The sequence below is a fragment of the Lytechinus pictus genome, unplaced genomic scaffold (assembly GCF_037042905.1).
Source record: "Lytechinus pictus isolate F3 Inbred unplaced genomic scaffold, Lp3.0 scaffold_250, whole genome shotgun sequence".
Lineage (NCBI taxonomy): Eukaryota > Metazoa > Echinodermata > Echinoidea > Temnopleuroida > Toxopneustidae > Lytechinus > Lytechinus pictus.
Window position 1 is genome coordinate 1 of NW_026974370.1, and position 13,875 is coordinate 13,875.

The 13,875-nt window shown below is 42.3% G+C and overlaps 23 non-coding genes across 23 annotated transcripts; all 23 read left to right on the forward strand.

The window, feature by feature from the left end:
* Positions 1-542: 542 nt before the first annotated feature.
* LOC135159404 (5S ribosomal RNA) lies at positions 543-661 on the forward strand. Its single transcript, XR_010298140.1, has one exon. It is a non-coding gene; the product is annotated as a 5S ribosomal RNA (ribosomal RNA).
* A 470-nt stretch (positions 662-1,131) lies between these two features.
* LOC135159420 (5S ribosomal RNA) lies at positions 1,132-1,250 on the forward strand. The gene has a single exon (XR_010298156.1). It is a non-coding gene; the product is annotated as a 5S ribosomal RNA (ribosomal RNA).
* Positions 1,251-1,720: 470 nt separating this feature from the next.
* Positions 1,721-1,839, forward strand: LOC135159431 (5S ribosomal RNA). The gene has a single exon (XR_010298167.1). It is a non-coding gene; the product is annotated as a 5S ribosomal RNA (ribosomal RNA).
* Positions 1,840-2,309: 470 nt separating this feature from the next.
* On the forward strand, positions 2,310-2,428 carry LOC135159442 (5S ribosomal RNA). Its single transcript, XR_010298179.1, has one exon. It is a non-coding gene; the product is annotated as a 5S ribosomal RNA (ribosomal RNA).
* Positions 2,429-2,898: 470 nt separating this feature from the next.
* Positions 2,899-3,017, forward strand: LOC135159453 (5S ribosomal RNA). Its single transcript, XR_010298190.1, has one exon. It is a non-coding gene; the product is annotated as a 5S ribosomal RNA (ribosomal RNA).
* A 470-nt stretch (positions 3,018-3,487) lies between these two features.
* LOC135159410 (5S ribosomal RNA) lies at positions 3,488-3,606 on the forward strand. The gene has a single exon (XR_010298146.1). It is a non-coding gene; the product is annotated as a 5S ribosomal RNA (ribosomal RNA).
* Positions 3,607-4,076: 470 nt separating this feature from the next.
* LOC135159411 (5S ribosomal RNA) lies at positions 4,077-4,195 on the forward strand. The gene has a single exon (XR_010298147.1). It is a non-coding gene; the product is annotated as a 5S ribosomal RNA (ribosomal RNA).
* Positions 4,196-4,665: 470 nt separating this feature from the next.
* Positions 4,666-4,784, forward strand: LOC135159412 (5S ribosomal RNA). Its single transcript, XR_010298148.1, has one exon. It is a non-coding gene; the product is annotated as a 5S ribosomal RNA (ribosomal RNA).
* A 470-nt stretch (positions 4,785-5,254) lies between these two features.
* Positions 5,255-5,373, forward strand: LOC135159413 (5S ribosomal RNA). The gene has a single exon (XR_010298149.1). It is a non-coding gene; the product is annotated as a 5S ribosomal RNA (ribosomal RNA).
* Positions 5,374-5,843: 470 nt separating this feature from the next.
* LOC135159414 (5S ribosomal RNA) lies at positions 5,844-5,962 on the forward strand. The gene has a single exon (XR_010298150.1). It is a non-coding gene; the product is annotated as a 5S ribosomal RNA (ribosomal RNA).
* A 470-nt stretch (positions 5,963-6,432) lies between these two features.
* LOC135159415 (5S ribosomal RNA) lies at positions 6,433-6,551 on the forward strand. The gene has a single exon (XR_010298151.1). It is a non-coding gene; the product is annotated as a 5S ribosomal RNA (ribosomal RNA).
* A 470-nt stretch (positions 6,552-7,021) lies between these two features.
* On the forward strand, positions 7,022-7,140 carry LOC135159416 (5S ribosomal RNA). The gene has a single exon (XR_010298152.1). It is a non-coding gene; the product is annotated as a 5S ribosomal RNA (ribosomal RNA).
* Positions 7,141-7,610: 470 nt separating this feature from the next.
* Positions 7,611-7,729, forward strand: LOC135159417 (5S ribosomal RNA). Its single transcript, XR_010298153.1, has one exon. It is a non-coding gene; the product is annotated as a 5S ribosomal RNA (ribosomal RNA).
* A 470-nt stretch (positions 7,730-8,199) lies between these two features.
* LOC135159418 (5S ribosomal RNA) lies at positions 8,200-8,318 on the forward strand. The gene has a single exon (XR_010298154.1). It is a non-coding gene; the product is annotated as a 5S ribosomal RNA (ribosomal RNA).
* A 470-nt stretch (positions 8,319-8,788) lies between these two features.
* Positions 8,789-8,907, forward strand: LOC135159419 (5S ribosomal RNA). Its single transcript, XR_010298155.1, has one exon. It is a non-coding gene; the product is annotated as a 5S ribosomal RNA (ribosomal RNA).
* A 470-nt stretch (positions 8,908-9,377) lies between these two features.
* Positions 9,378-9,496, forward strand: LOC135159421 (5S ribosomal RNA). The gene has a single exon (XR_010298157.1). It is a non-coding gene; the product is annotated as a 5S ribosomal RNA (ribosomal RNA).
* Positions 9,497-9,966: 470 nt separating this feature from the next.
* LOC135159422 (5S ribosomal RNA) lies at positions 9,967-10,085 on the forward strand. Its single transcript, XR_010298158.1, has one exon. It is a non-coding gene; the product is annotated as a 5S ribosomal RNA (ribosomal RNA).
* A 470-nt stretch (positions 10,086-10,555) lies between these two features.
* LOC135159423 (5S ribosomal RNA) lies at positions 10,556-10,674 on the forward strand. Its single transcript, XR_010298159.1, has one exon. It is a non-coding gene; the product is annotated as a 5S ribosomal RNA (ribosomal RNA).
* A 470-nt stretch (positions 10,675-11,144) lies between these two features.
* Positions 11,145-11,263, forward strand: LOC135159424 (5S ribosomal RNA). Its single transcript, XR_010298160.1, has one exon. It is a non-coding gene; the product is annotated as a 5S ribosomal RNA (ribosomal RNA).
* Positions 11,264-11,733: 470 nt separating this feature from the next.
* Positions 11,734-11,852, forward strand: LOC135159425 (5S ribosomal RNA). The gene has a single exon (XR_010298161.1). It is a non-coding gene; the product is annotated as a 5S ribosomal RNA (ribosomal RNA).
* A 470-nt stretch (positions 11,853-12,322) lies between these two features.
* Positions 12,323-12,441, forward strand: LOC135159426 (5S ribosomal RNA). The gene has a single exon (XR_010298162.1). It is a non-coding gene; the product is annotated as a 5S ribosomal RNA (ribosomal RNA).
* Positions 12,442-12,911: 470 nt separating this feature from the next.
* On the forward strand, positions 12,912-13,030 carry LOC135159427 (5S ribosomal RNA). Its single transcript, XR_010298163.1, has one exon. It is a non-coding gene; the product is annotated as a 5S ribosomal RNA (ribosomal RNA).
* Positions 13,031-13,500: 470 nt separating this feature from the next.
* Positions 13,501-13,619, forward strand: LOC135159428 (5S ribosomal RNA). Its single transcript, XR_010298164.1, has one exon. It is a non-coding gene; the product is annotated as a 5S ribosomal RNA (ribosomal RNA).
* Positions 13,620-13,875: the final 256 nt, after the last annotated feature.

A 13,875-nucleotide genomic window follows, 5' to 3' on the forward strand; every position in this document is an offset into this window, starting at 1 on the left:
TAAGTCAAGCAGCATAGGGCTCGGTTAGTACTTGGATGGGAGACCGCCTGGGAATACCGGGTGTTGTAGGCATTTTTTGCTTCATGAAATGCCCCTTTATTCATTTTTTCATTTTAAGTCGTTGGTATTTGTTTTCCTTTATAGTATCACTTTTGTCTCCTTTTTTGTTGTCTTTTTCGTCTCCTTCGTCACCCTTTTTAATAGAGCAGGAATAAACTTTTCGCTTGATGTCCGACATTCAAGGCAATGATGAAAGTCGTTTGTTTGCAAGCACAGGGTCTCCAAGAGACGAGGCGCGCAGTTCAAGGCCTACACCATCATGTGAATTGTTGCGTCACACACAGGTGCGCATCCAAGAAAAAAAACACGACAATATCTCCAAATTATCGTAGGTAGGCATCCGATGGAAACTGAAACAAACCCAATGAAAGATCGGTGGAATGACTGAAGACATCAATCAACCAATATTATTACTGACAGGGATTAAATAGATGATGACGTCATAGTATCCCTTCAAATAGCTTGACTTTGATGGAGCAAGAGCCTACGACCATACCATGCTGAATATACCGGTTCTCGTCCGATCACCGAAGTCAAGCAGCATAGGGCTCGGTTAGTACTTGGATGGGAGACCGCCTGGGAATACCGGGTGTTGTAGGCATTTTTTGCTTCATGAAATGCCCCTTTATTCATTTTTTCATTTTAAGTCGTTGGTATTTGTTTTCCTTTATAGTATCACTTTTGTCTCCTTTTTTGTTGTCTTTTTCGTCTCCTTCGTCACCCTTTTTAATAGAGCAGGAATAAACTTTTCGCTTGATGTCCGACATTCAAGGCAATGATGAAAGTCGTTTGTTTGCAAGCACAGGGTCTCCAAGAGACGAGGCGCGCAGTTCAAGGCCTACACCATCATGTGAATTGTTGCGTCACACACAGGTGCGCATCCAAGAAAAAAAACACGACAATATCTCCAAATTATCGTAGGTAGGCATCCGATGGAAACTGAAACAAACCCAATGAAAGATCGGTGGAATGACTGAAGACATCAATCAACCAATATTATTACTGACAGGGATTAAATAGATGATGACGTCATAGTATCCCTTCAAATAGCTTGACTTTGATGGAGCAAGAGCCTACGACCATACCATGCTGAATATACCGGTTCTCGTCCGATCACCGAAGTCAAGCAGCATAGGGCTCGGTTAGTACTTGGATGGGAGACCGCCTGGGAATACCGGGTGTTGTAGGCATTTTTTGCTTCATGAAATGCCCCTTTATTCATTTTTTCATTTTAAGTCGTTGGTATTTGTTTTCCTTTATAGTATCACTTTTGTCTCCTTTTTTGTTGTCTTTTTCGTCTCCTTCGTCACCCTTTTTAATAGAGCAGGAATAAACTTTTCGCTTGATGTCCGACATTCAAGGCAATGATGAAAGTCGTTTGTTTGCAAGCACAGGGTCTCCAAGAGACGAGGCGCGCAGTTCAAGGCCTACACCATCATGTGAATTGTTGCGTCACACACAGGTGCGCATCCAAGAAAAAAAACACGACAATATCTCCAAATTATCGTAGGTAGGCATCCGATGGAAACTGAAACAAACCCAATGAAAGATCGGTGGAATGACTGAAGACATCAATCAACCAATATTATTACTGACAGGGATTAAATAGATGATGACGTCATAGTATCCCTTCAAATAGCTTGACTTTGATGGAGCAAGAGCCTACGACCATACCATGCTGAATATACCGGTTCTCGTCCGATCACCGAAGTCAAGCAGCATAGGGCTCGGTTAGTACTTGGATGGGAGACCGCCTGGGAATACCGGGTGTTGTAGGCATTTTTTGCTTCATGAAATGCCCCTTTATTCATTTTTTCATTTTAAGTCGTTGGTATTTGTTTTCCTTTATAGTATCACTTTTGTCTCCTTTTTTGTTGTCTTTTTCGTCTCCTTCGTCACCCTTTTTAATAGAGCAGGAATAAACTTTTCGCTTGATGTCCGACATTCAAGGCAATGATGAAAGTCGTTTGTTTGCAAGCACAGGGTCTCCAAGAGACGAGGCGCGCAGTTCAAGGCCTACACCATCATGTGAATTGTTGCGTCACACACAGGTGCGCATCCAAGAAAAAAAACACGACAATATCTCCAAATTATCGTAGGTAGGCATCCGATGGAAACTGAAACAAACCCAATGAAAGATCGGTGGAATGACTGAAGACATCAATCAACCAATATTATTACTGACAGGGATTAAATAGATGATGACGTCATAGTATCCCTTCAAATAGCTTGACTTTGATGGAGCAAGAGCCTACGACCATACCATGCTGAATATACCGGTTCTCGTCCGATCACCGAAGTCAAGCAGCATAGGGCTCGGTTAGTACTTGGATGGGAGACCGCCTGGGAATACCGGGTGTTGTAGGCATTTTTTGCTTCATGAAATGCCCCTTTATTCATTTTTTCATTTTAAGTCGTTGGTATTTGTTTTCCTTTATAGTATCACTTTTGTCTCCTTTTTTGTTGTCTTTTTCGTCTCCTTCGTCACCCTTTTTAATAGAGCAGGAATAAACTTTTCGCTTGATGTCCGACATTCAAGGCAATGATGAAAGTCGTTTGTTTGCAAGCACAGGGTCTCCAAGAGACGAGGCGCGCAGTTCAAGGCCTACACCATCATGTGAATTGTTGCGTCACACACAGGTGCGCATCCAAGAAAAAAAACACGACAATATCTCCAAATTATCGTAGGTAGGCATCCGATGGAAACTGAAACAAACCCAATGAAAGATCGGTGGAATGACTGAAGACATCAATCAACCAATATTATTACTGACAGGGATTAAATAGATGATGACGTCATAGTATCCCTTCAAATAGCTTGACTTTGATGGAGCAAGAGCCTACGACCATACCATGCTGAATATACCGGTTCTCGTCCGATCACCGAAGTCAAGCAGCATAGGGCTCGGTTAGTACTTGGATGGGAGACCGCCTGGGAATACCGGGTGTTGTAGGCATTTTTTGCTTCATGAAATGCCCCTTTATTCATTTTTTCATTTTAAGTCGTTGGTATTTGTTTTCCTTTATAGTATCACTTTTGTCTCCTTTTTTGTTGTCTTTTTCGTCTCCTTCGTCACCCTTTTTAATAGAGCAGGAATAAACTTTTCGCTTGATGTCCGACATTCAAGGCAATGATGAAAGTCGTTTGTTTGCAAGCACAGGGTCTCCAAGAGACGAGGCGCGCAGTTCAAGGCCTACACCATCATGTGAATTGTTGCGTCACACACAGGTGCGCATCCAAGAAAAAAAACACGACAATATCTCCAAATTATCGTAGGTAGGCATCCGATGGAAACTGAAACAAACCCAATGAAAGATCGGTGGAATGACTGAAGACATCAATCAACCAATATTATTACTGACAGGGATTAAATAGATGATGACGTCATAGTATCCCTTCAAATAGCTTGACTTTGATGGAGCAAGAGCCTACGACCATACCATGCTGAATATACCGGTTCTCGTCCGATCACCGAAGTCAAGCAGCATAGGGCTCGGTTAGTACTTGGATGGGAGACCGCCTGGGAATACCGGGTGTTGTAGGCATTTTTTGCTTCATGAAATGCCCCTTTATTCATTTTTTCATTTTAAGTCGTTGGTATTTGTTTTCCTTTATAGTATCACTTTTGTCTCCTTTTTTGTTGTCTTTTTCGTCTCCTTCGTCACCCTTTTTAATAGAGCAGGAATAAACTTTTCGCTTGATGTCCGACATTCAAGGCAATGATGAAAGTCGTTTGTTTGCAAGCACAGGGTCTCCAAGAGACGAGGCGCGCAGTTCAAGGCCTACACCATCATGTGAATTGTTGCGTCACACACAGGTGCGCATCCAAGAAAAAAAACACGACAATATCTCCAAATTATCGTAGGTAGGCATCCGATGGAAACTGAAACAAACCCAATGAAAGATCGGTGGAATGACTGAAGACATCAATCAACCAATATTATTACTGACAGGGATTAAATAGATGATGACGTCATAGTATCCCTTCAAATAGCTTGACTTTGATGGAGCAAGAGCCTACGACCATACCATGCTGAATATACCGGTTCTCGTCCGATCACCGAAGTCAAGCAGCATAGGGCTCGGTTAGTACTTGGATGGGAGACCGCCTGGGAATACCGGGTGTTGTAGGCATTTTTTGCTTCATGAAATGCCCCTTTATTCATTTTTTCATTTTAAGTCGTTGGTATTTGTTTTCCTTTATAGTATCACTTTTGTCTCCTTTTTTGTTGTCTTTTTCGTCTCCTTCGTCACCCTTTTTAATAGAGCAGGAATAAACTTTTCGCTTGATGTCCGACATTCAAGGCAATGATGAAAGTCGTTTGTTTGCAAGCACAGGGTCTCCAAGAGACGAGGCGCGCAGTTCAAGGCCTACACCATCATGTGAATTGTTGCGTCACACACAGGTGCGCATCCAAGAAAAAAAACACGACAATATCTCCAAATTATCGTAGGTAGGCATCCGATGGAAACTGAAACAAACCCAATGAAAGATCGGTGGAATGACTGAAGACATCAATCAACCAATATTATTACTGACAGGGATTAAATAGATGATGACGTCATAGTATCCCTTCAAATAGCTTGACTTTGATGGAGCAAGAGCCTACGACCATACCATGCTGAATATACCGGTTCTCGTCCGATCACCGAAGTCAAGCAGCATAGGGCTCGGTTAGTACTTGGATGGGAGACCGCCTGGGAATACCGGGTGTTGTAGGCATTTTTTGCTTCATGAAATGCCCCTTTATTCATTTTTTCATTTTAAGTCGTTGGTATTTGTTTTCCTTTATAGTATCACTTTTGTCTCCTTTTTTGTTGTCTTTTTCGTCTCCTTCGTCACCCTTTTTAATAGAGCAGGAATAAACTTTTCGCTTGATGTCCGACATTCAAGGCAATGATGAAAGTCGTTTGTTTGCAAGCACAGGGTCTCCAAGAGACGAGGCGCGCAGTTCAAGGCCTACACCATCATGTGAATTGTTGCGTCACACACAGGTGCGCATCCAAGAAAAAAAACACGACAATATCTCCAAATTATCGTAGGTAGGCATCCGATGGAAACTGAAACAAACCCAATGAAAGATCGGTGGAATGACTGAAGACATCAATCAACCAATATTATTACTGACAGGGATTAAATAGATGATGACGTCATAGTATCCCTTCAAATAGCTTGACTTTGATGGAGCAAGAGCCTACGACCATACCATGCTGAATATACCGGTTCTCGTCCGATCACCGAAGTCAAGCAGCATAGGGCTCGGTTAGTACTTGGATGGGAGACCGCCTGGGAATACCGGGTGTTGTAGGCATTTTTTGCTTCATGAAATGCCCCTTTATTCATTTTTTCATTTTAAGTCGTTGGTATTTGTTTTCCTTTATAGTATCACTTTTGTCTCCTTTTTTGTTGTCTTTTTCGTCTCCTTCGTCACCCTTTTTAATAGAGCAGGAATAAACTTTTCGCTTGATGTCCGACATTCAAGGCAATGATGAAAGTCGTTTGTTTGCAAGCACAGGGTCTCCAAGAGACGAGGCGCGCAGTTCAAGGCCTACACCATCATGTGAATTGTTGCGTCACACACAGGTGCGCATCCAAGAAAAAAAACACGACAATATCTCCAAATTATCGTAGGTAGGCATCCGATGGAAACTGAAACAAACCCAATGAAAGATCGGTGGAATGACTGAAGACATCAATCAACCAATATTATTACTGACAGGGATTAAATAGATGATGACGTCATAGTATCCCTTCAAATAGCTTGACTTTGATGGAGCAAGAGCCTACGACCATACCATGCTGAATATACCGGTTCTCGTCCGATCACCGAAGTCAAGCAGCATAGGGCTCGGTTAGTACTTGGATGGGAGACCGCCTGGGAATACCGGGTGTTGTAGGCATTTTTTGCTTCATGAAATGCCCCTTTATTCATTTTTTCATTTTAAGTCGTTGGTATTTGTTTTCCTTTATAGTATCACTTTTGTCTCCTTTTTTGTTGTCTTTTTCGTCTCCTTCGTCACCCTTTTTAATAGAGCAGGAATAAACTTTTCGCTTGATGTCCGACATTCAAGGCAATGATGAAAGTCGTTTGTTTGCAAGCACAGGGTCTCCAAGAGACGAGGCGCGCAGTTCAAGGCCTACACCATCATGTGAATTGTTGCGTCACACACAGGTGCGCATCCAAGAAAAAAAACACGACAATATCTCCAAATTATCGTAGGTAGGCATCCGATGGAAACTGAAACAAACCCAATGAAAGATCGGTGGAATGACTGAAGACATCAATCAACCAATATTATTACTGACAGGGATTAAATAGATGATGACGTCATAGTATCCCTTCAAATAGCTTGACTTTGATGGAGCAAGAGCCTACGACCATACCATGCTGAATATACCGGTTCTCGTCCGATCACCGAAGTCAAGCAGCATAGGGCTCGGTTAGTACTTGGATGGGAGACCGCCTGGGAATACCGGGTGTTGTAGGCATTTTTTGCTTCATGAAATGCCCCTTTATTCATTTTTTCATTTTAAGTCGTTGGTATTTGTTTTCCTTTATAGTATCACTTTTGTCTCCTTTTTTGTTGTCTTTTTCGTCTCCTTCGTCACCCTTTTTAATAGAGCAGGAATAAACTTTTCGCTTGATGTCCGACATTCAAGGCAATGATGAAAGTCGTTTGTTTGCAAGCACAGGGTCTCCAAGAGACGAGGCGCGCAGTTCAAGGCCTACACCATCATGTGAATTGTTGCGTCACACACAGGTGCGCATCCAAGAAAAAAAACACGACAATATCTCCAAATTATCGTAGGTAGGCATCCGATGGAAACTGAAACAAACCCAATGAAAGATCGGTGGAATGACTGAAGACATCAATCAACCAATATTATTACTGACAGGGATTAAATAGATGATGACGTCATAGTATCCCTTCAAATAGCTTGACTTTGATGGAGCAAGAGCCTACGACCATACCATGCTGAATATACCGGTTCTCGTCCGATCACCGAAGTCAAGCAGCATAGGGCTCGGTTAGTACTTGGATGGGAGACCGCCTGGGAATACCGGGTGTTGTAGGCATTTTTTGCTTCATGAAATGCCCCTTTATTCATTTTTTCATTTTAAGTCGTTGGTATTTGTTTTCCTTTATAGTATCACTTTTGTCTCCTTTTTTGTTGTCTTTTTCGTCTCCTTCGTCACCCTTTTTAATAGAGCAGGAATAAACTTTTCGCTTGATGTCCGACATTCAAGGCAATGATGAAAGTCGTTTGTTTGCAAGCACAGGGTCTCCAAGAGACGAGGCGCGCAGTTCAAGGCCTACACCATCATGTGAATTGTTGCGTCACACACAGGTGCGCATCCAAGAAAAAAAACACGACAATATCTCCAAATTATCGTAGGTAGGCATCCGATGGAAACTGAAACAAACCCAATGAAAGATCGGTGGAATGACTGAAGACATCAATCAACCAATATTATTACTGACAGGGATTAAATAGATGATGACGTCATAGTATCCCTTCAAATAGCTTGACTTTGATGGAGCAAGAGCCTACGACCATACCATGCTGAATATACCGGTTCTCGTCCGATCACCGAAGTCAAGCAGCATAGGGCTCGGTTAGTACTTGGATGGGAGACCGCCTGGGAATACCGGGTGTTGTAGGCATTTTTTGCTTCATGAAATGCCCCTTTATTCATTTTTTCATTTTAAGTCGTTGGTATTTGTTTTCCTTTATAGTATCACTTTTGTCTCCTTTTTTGTTGTCTTTTTCGTCTCCTTCGTCACCCTTTTTAATAGAGCAGGAATAAACTTTTCGCTTGATGTCCGACATTCAAGGCAATGATGAAAGTCGTTTGTTTGCAAGCACAGGGTCTCCAAGAGACGAGGCGCGCAGTTCAAGGCCTACACCATCATGTGAATTGTTGCGTCACACACAGGTGCGCATCCAAGAAAAAAAACACGACAATATCTCCAAATTATCGTAGGTAGGCATCCGATGGAAACTGAAACAAACCCAATGAAAGATCGGTGGAATGACTGAAGACATCAATCAACCAATATTATTACTGACAGGGATTAAATAGATGATGACGTCATAGTATCCCTTCAAATAGCTTGACTTTGATGGAGCAAGAGCCTACGACCATACCATGCTGAATATACCGGTTCTCGTCCGATCACCGAAGTCAAGCAGCATAGGGCTCGGTTAGTACTTGGATGGGAGACCGCCTGGGAATACCGGGTGTTGTAGGCATTTTTTGCTTCATGAAATGCCCCTTTATTCATTTTTTCATTTTAAGTCGTTGGTATTTGTTTTCCTTTATAGTATCACTTTTGTCTCCTTTTTTGTTGTCTTTTTCGTCTCCTTCGTCACCCTTTTTAATAGAGCAGGAATAAACTTTTCGCTTGATGTCCGACATTCAAGGCAATGATGAAAGTCGTTTGTTTGCAAGCACAGGGTCTCCAAGAGACGAGGCGCGCAGTTCAAGGCCTACACCATCATGTGAATTGTTGCGTCACACACAGGTGCGCATCCAAGAAAAAAAACACGACAATATCTCCAAATTATCGTAGGTAGGCATCCGATGGAAACTGAAACAAACCCAATGAAAGATCGGTGGAATGACTGAAGACATCAATCAACCAATATTATTACTGACAGGGATTAAATAGATGATGACGTCATAGTATCCCTTCAAATAGCTTGACTTTGATGGAGCAAGAGCCTACGACCATACCATGCTGAATATACCGGTTCTCGTCCGATCACCGAAGTCAAGCAGCATAGGGCTCGGTTAGTACTTGGATGGGAGACCGCCTGGGAATACCGGGTGTTGTAGGCATTTTTTGCTTCATGAAATGCCCCTTTATTCATTTTTTCATTTTAAGTCGTTGGTATTTGTTTTCCTTTATAGTATCACTTTTGTCTCCTTTTTTGTTGTCTTTTTCGTCTCCTTCGTCACCCTTTTTAATAGAGCAGGAATAAACTTTTCGCTTGATGTCCGACATTCAAGGCAATGATGAAAGTCGTTTGTTTGCAAGCACAGGGTCTCCAAGAGACGAGGCGCGCAGTTCAAGGCCTACACCATCATGTGAATTGTTGCGTCACACACAGGTGCGCATCCAAGAAAAAAAACACGACAATATCTCCAAATTATCGTAGGTAGGCATCCGATGGAAACTGAAACAAACCCAATGAAAGATCGGTGGAATGACTGAAGACATCAATCAACCAATATTATTACTGACAGGGATTAAATAGATGATGACGTCATAGTATCCCTTCAAATAGCTTGACTTTGATGGAGCAAGAGCCTACGACCATACCATGCTGAATATACCGGTTCTCGTCCGATCACCGAAGTCAAGCAGCATAGGGCTCGGTTAGTACTTGGATGGGAGACCGCCTGGGAATACCGGGTGTTGTAGGCATTTTTTGCTTCATGAAATGCCCCTTTATTCATTTTTTCATTTTAAGTCGTTGGTATTTGTTTTCCTTTATAGTATCACTTTTGTCTCCTTTTTTGTTGTCTTTTTCGTCTCCTTCGTCACCCTTTTTAATAGAGCAGGAATAAACTTTTCGCTTGATGTCCGACATTCAAGGCAATGATGAAAGTCGTTTGTTTGCAAGCACAGGGTCTCCAAGAGACGAGGCGCGCAGTTCAAGGCCTACACCATCATGTGAATTGTTGCGTCACACACAGGTGCGCATCCAAGAAAAAAAACACGACAATATCTCCAAATTATCGTAGGTAGGCATCCGATGGAAACTGAAACAAACCCAATGAAAGATCGGTGGAATGACTGAAGACATCAATCAACCAATATTATTACTGACAGGGATTAAATAGATGATGACGTCATAGTATCCCTTCAAATAGCTTGACTTTGATGGAGCAAGAGCCTACGACCATACCATGCTGAATATACCGGTTCTCGTCCGATCACCGAAGTCAAGCAGCATAGGGCTCGGTTAGTACTTGGATGGGAGACCGCCTGGGAATACCGGGTGTTGTAGGCATTTTTTGCTTCATGAAATGCCCCTTTATTCATTTTTTCATTTTAAGTCGTTGGTATTTGTTTTCCTTTATAGTATCACTTTTGTCTCCTTTTTTGTTGTCTTTTTCGTCTCCTTCGTCACCCTTTTTAATAGAGCAGGAATAAACTTTTCGCTTGATGTCCGACATTCAAGGCAATGATGAAAGTCGTTTGTTTGCAAGCACAGGGTCTCCAAGAGACGAGGCGCGCAGTTCAAGGCCTACACCATCATGTGAATTGTTGCGTCACACACAGGTGCGCATCCAAGAAAAAAAACACGACAATATCTCCAAATTATCGTAGGTAGGCATCCGATGGAAACTGAAACAAACCCAATGAAAGATCGGTGGAATGACTGAAGACATCAATCAACCAATATTATTACTGACAGGGATTAAATAGATGATGACGTCATAGTATCCCTTCAAATAGCTTGACTTTGATGGAGCAAGAGCCTACGACCATACCATGCTGAATATACCGGTTCTCGTCCGATCACCGAAGTCAAGCAGCATAGGGCTCGGTTAGTACTTGGATGGGAGACCGCCTGGGAATACCGGGTGTTGTAGGCATTTTTTGCTTCATGAAATGCCCCTTTATTCATTTTTTCATTTTAAGTCGTTGGTATTTGTTTTCCTTTATAGTATCACTTTTGTCTCCTTTTTTGTTGTCTTTTTCGTCTCCTTCGTCACCCTTTTTAATAGAGCAGGAATAAACTTTTCGCTTGATGTCCGACATTCAAGGCAATGATGAAAGTCGTTTGTTTGCAAGCACAGGGTCTCCAAGAGACGAGGCGCGCAGTTCAAGGCCTACACCATCATGTGAATTGTTGCGTCACACACAGGTGCGCATCCAAGAAAAAAAACACGACAATATCTCCAAATTATCGTAGGTAGGCATCCGATGGAAACTGAAACAAACCCAATGAAAGATCGGTGGAATGACTGAAGACATCAATCAACCAATATTATTACTGACAGGGATTAAATAGATGATGACGTCATAGTATCCCTTCAAATAGCTTGACTTTGATGGAGCAAGAGCCTACGACCATACCATGCTGAATATACCGGTTCTCGTCCGATCACCGAAGTCAAGCAGCATAGGGCTCGGTTAGTACTTGGATGGGAGACCGCCTGGGAATACCGGGTGTTGTAGGCATTTTTTGCTTCATGAAATGCCCCTTTATTCATTTTTTCATTTTAAGTCGTTGGTATTTGTTTTCCTTTATAGTATCACTTTTGTCTCCTTTTTTGTTGTCTTTTTCGTCTCCTTCGTCACCCTTTTTAATAGAGCAGGAATAAACTTTTCGCTTGATGTCCGACATTCAAGGCAATGATGAAAGTCGTTTGTTTGCAAGCACAGGGTCTCCAAGAGACGAGGCGCGCAGTTCAAGGCCTACACCATCATGTGAATTGTTGCGTCACACACAGGTGCGCATCCAAGAAAAAAAACACGACAATATCTCCAAATTATCGTAGGTAGGCATCCGATGGAAACTGAAACAAACCCAATGAAAGATCGGTGGAATGACTGAAGACATCAATCAACCAATATTATTACTGACAGGGATTAAATAGATGATGACGTCATAGTATCCCTTCAAATAGCTTGACTTTGATGGAGCAAGAGCCTACGACCATACCATGCTGAATATACCGGTTCTCGTCCGATCACCGAAGTCAAGCAGCATAGGGCTCGGTTAGTACTTGGATGGGAGACCGCCTGGGAATACCGGGTGTTGTAGGCATTTTTTGCTTCATGAAATGCCCCTTTATTCATTTTTTCATTTTAAGTCGTTGGTATTTGTTTTCCTTTATAGTATCACTTTTGTCTCCTTTTTTGTTGTCTTTTTCGTCTCCTTCGTCACCCTTTTTAATAGAGCAGGAATAAACTTTTCGCTTGATGTCCGACATTCAAGGCAATGATGAAAGTCGTTTGTTTGCAAGCACAGGGTCTCCAAGAGACGAGGCGCGCAGTTCAAGGCCTACACCATCATGTGAATTGTTGCGTCACACACAGGTGCGCATCCAAGAAAAAAAACACGACAATATCTCCAAATTATCGTAGGTAGGCATCCGATGGAAACTGAAACAAACCCAATGAAAGATCGGTGGAATGACTGAAGACATCAATCAACCAATATTATTACTGACAGGGATTAAATAGATGATGACGTCATAGTATCCCTTCAAATAGCTTGACTTTGATGGAGCAAGAGCCTACGACCATACCATGCTGAATATACCGGTTCTCGTCCGATCACCGAAGTCAAGCAGCATAGGGCTCGGTTAGTACTTGGATGGGAGACCGCCTGGGAATACCGGGTGTTGTAGGCATTTTTTGCTTCATGAAATGCCCCTTTATTCATTTTTTCATTTTAAGTCGTTGGTATTTGTTTTCCTTTATAGTATCACTTTTGTCTCCTTTTTTGTTGTCTTTTTCGTCTCCTTCGTCACCCTTTTTAATAGAGCAGGAATAAACTTTTCGCTTGATGTCCGACATTCAAGGCAATGATGAAAGTCGTTTGTTTGCAAGCACAGGGTCTCCAAGAGACGAGGCGCGCAGTTCAAGGCCTACACCATCATGTGAATTGTTGCGTCACACACAGGTGCGCATCCAAGAAAAAAAACACGACAATATCTCCAAATTATCGTAGGTAGGCATCCGATGGAAACTGAAACAAACCCAATGAAAGATCGGTGGAATGACTGAAGACATCAATCAACCAATATTATTACTGACAGGGATTAAATAGATGATGACGTCATAGTATCCCTTCAAATAGCTTGACTTTGATGGAGCAAGAGCCTACGACCATACCATGCTGAATATACCGGTTCTCGTCCGATCACCGAAGTCAAGCAGCATAGGGCTCGGTTAGTACTTGGATGGGAGACCGCCTGGGAATACCGGGTGTTGTAGGCATTTTTTGCTTCATGAAATGCCCCTTTATTCATTTTTTCATTTTAAGTCGTTGGTATTTGTTTTCCTTTATAGTATCACTTTTGTCTCCTTTTTTGTTGTCTTTTTCGTCTCCTTCGTCACCCTTTTTAATAGAGCAGGAATAAACTTTTCGCTTGATGTCCGACATTCAAGGCAATGATGAAAGTCGTTTGTTTGCAAGCACAGGGTCTCCAAGAGACGAGGCGCGCAGTTCAAGGCCTACACCATCATGTGAATTGTTGCGTCACACACAGGTGCGCATCCAAGAAAAAAAACACGACAATATCTCCAAATTATCGTAGGTAGGCATCCGATGGAAACTGAAACAAACCCAATGAAAGATCGGTGGAATGACTGAAGACATCAATCAACCAATATTATTACTGACAGGGATTAAATAGATGATGACGTCATAGTATCCCTTCAAATAGCTTGACTTTGATGGAGCAAGAGCCTACGACCATACCATGCTGAATATACCGGTTCTCGTCCGATCACCGAAGTCAAGCAGCATAGGGCTCGGTTAGTACTTGGATGGGAGACCGCCTGGGAATACCGGGTGTTGTAGGCATTTTTTGCTTCATGAAATGCCCCTTTATTCATTTTTTCATTTTAAGTCGTTGGTATTTGTTTTCCTTTATAGTATCACTTTTGTCTCCTTTTTTGTTGTCTTTTTCGTCTCCTTCGTCACCCTTTTTAATAGAGCAGGAATAAACTTTTCGCTTGATGTCCGACATTCAAGGCAATGATGAAAGTCGTTTGTTTGCAAGCACAGGGTCTCCAAGAGACGAGGCGCGCAGTTCAAGGCCTACACCATCATGTGAATT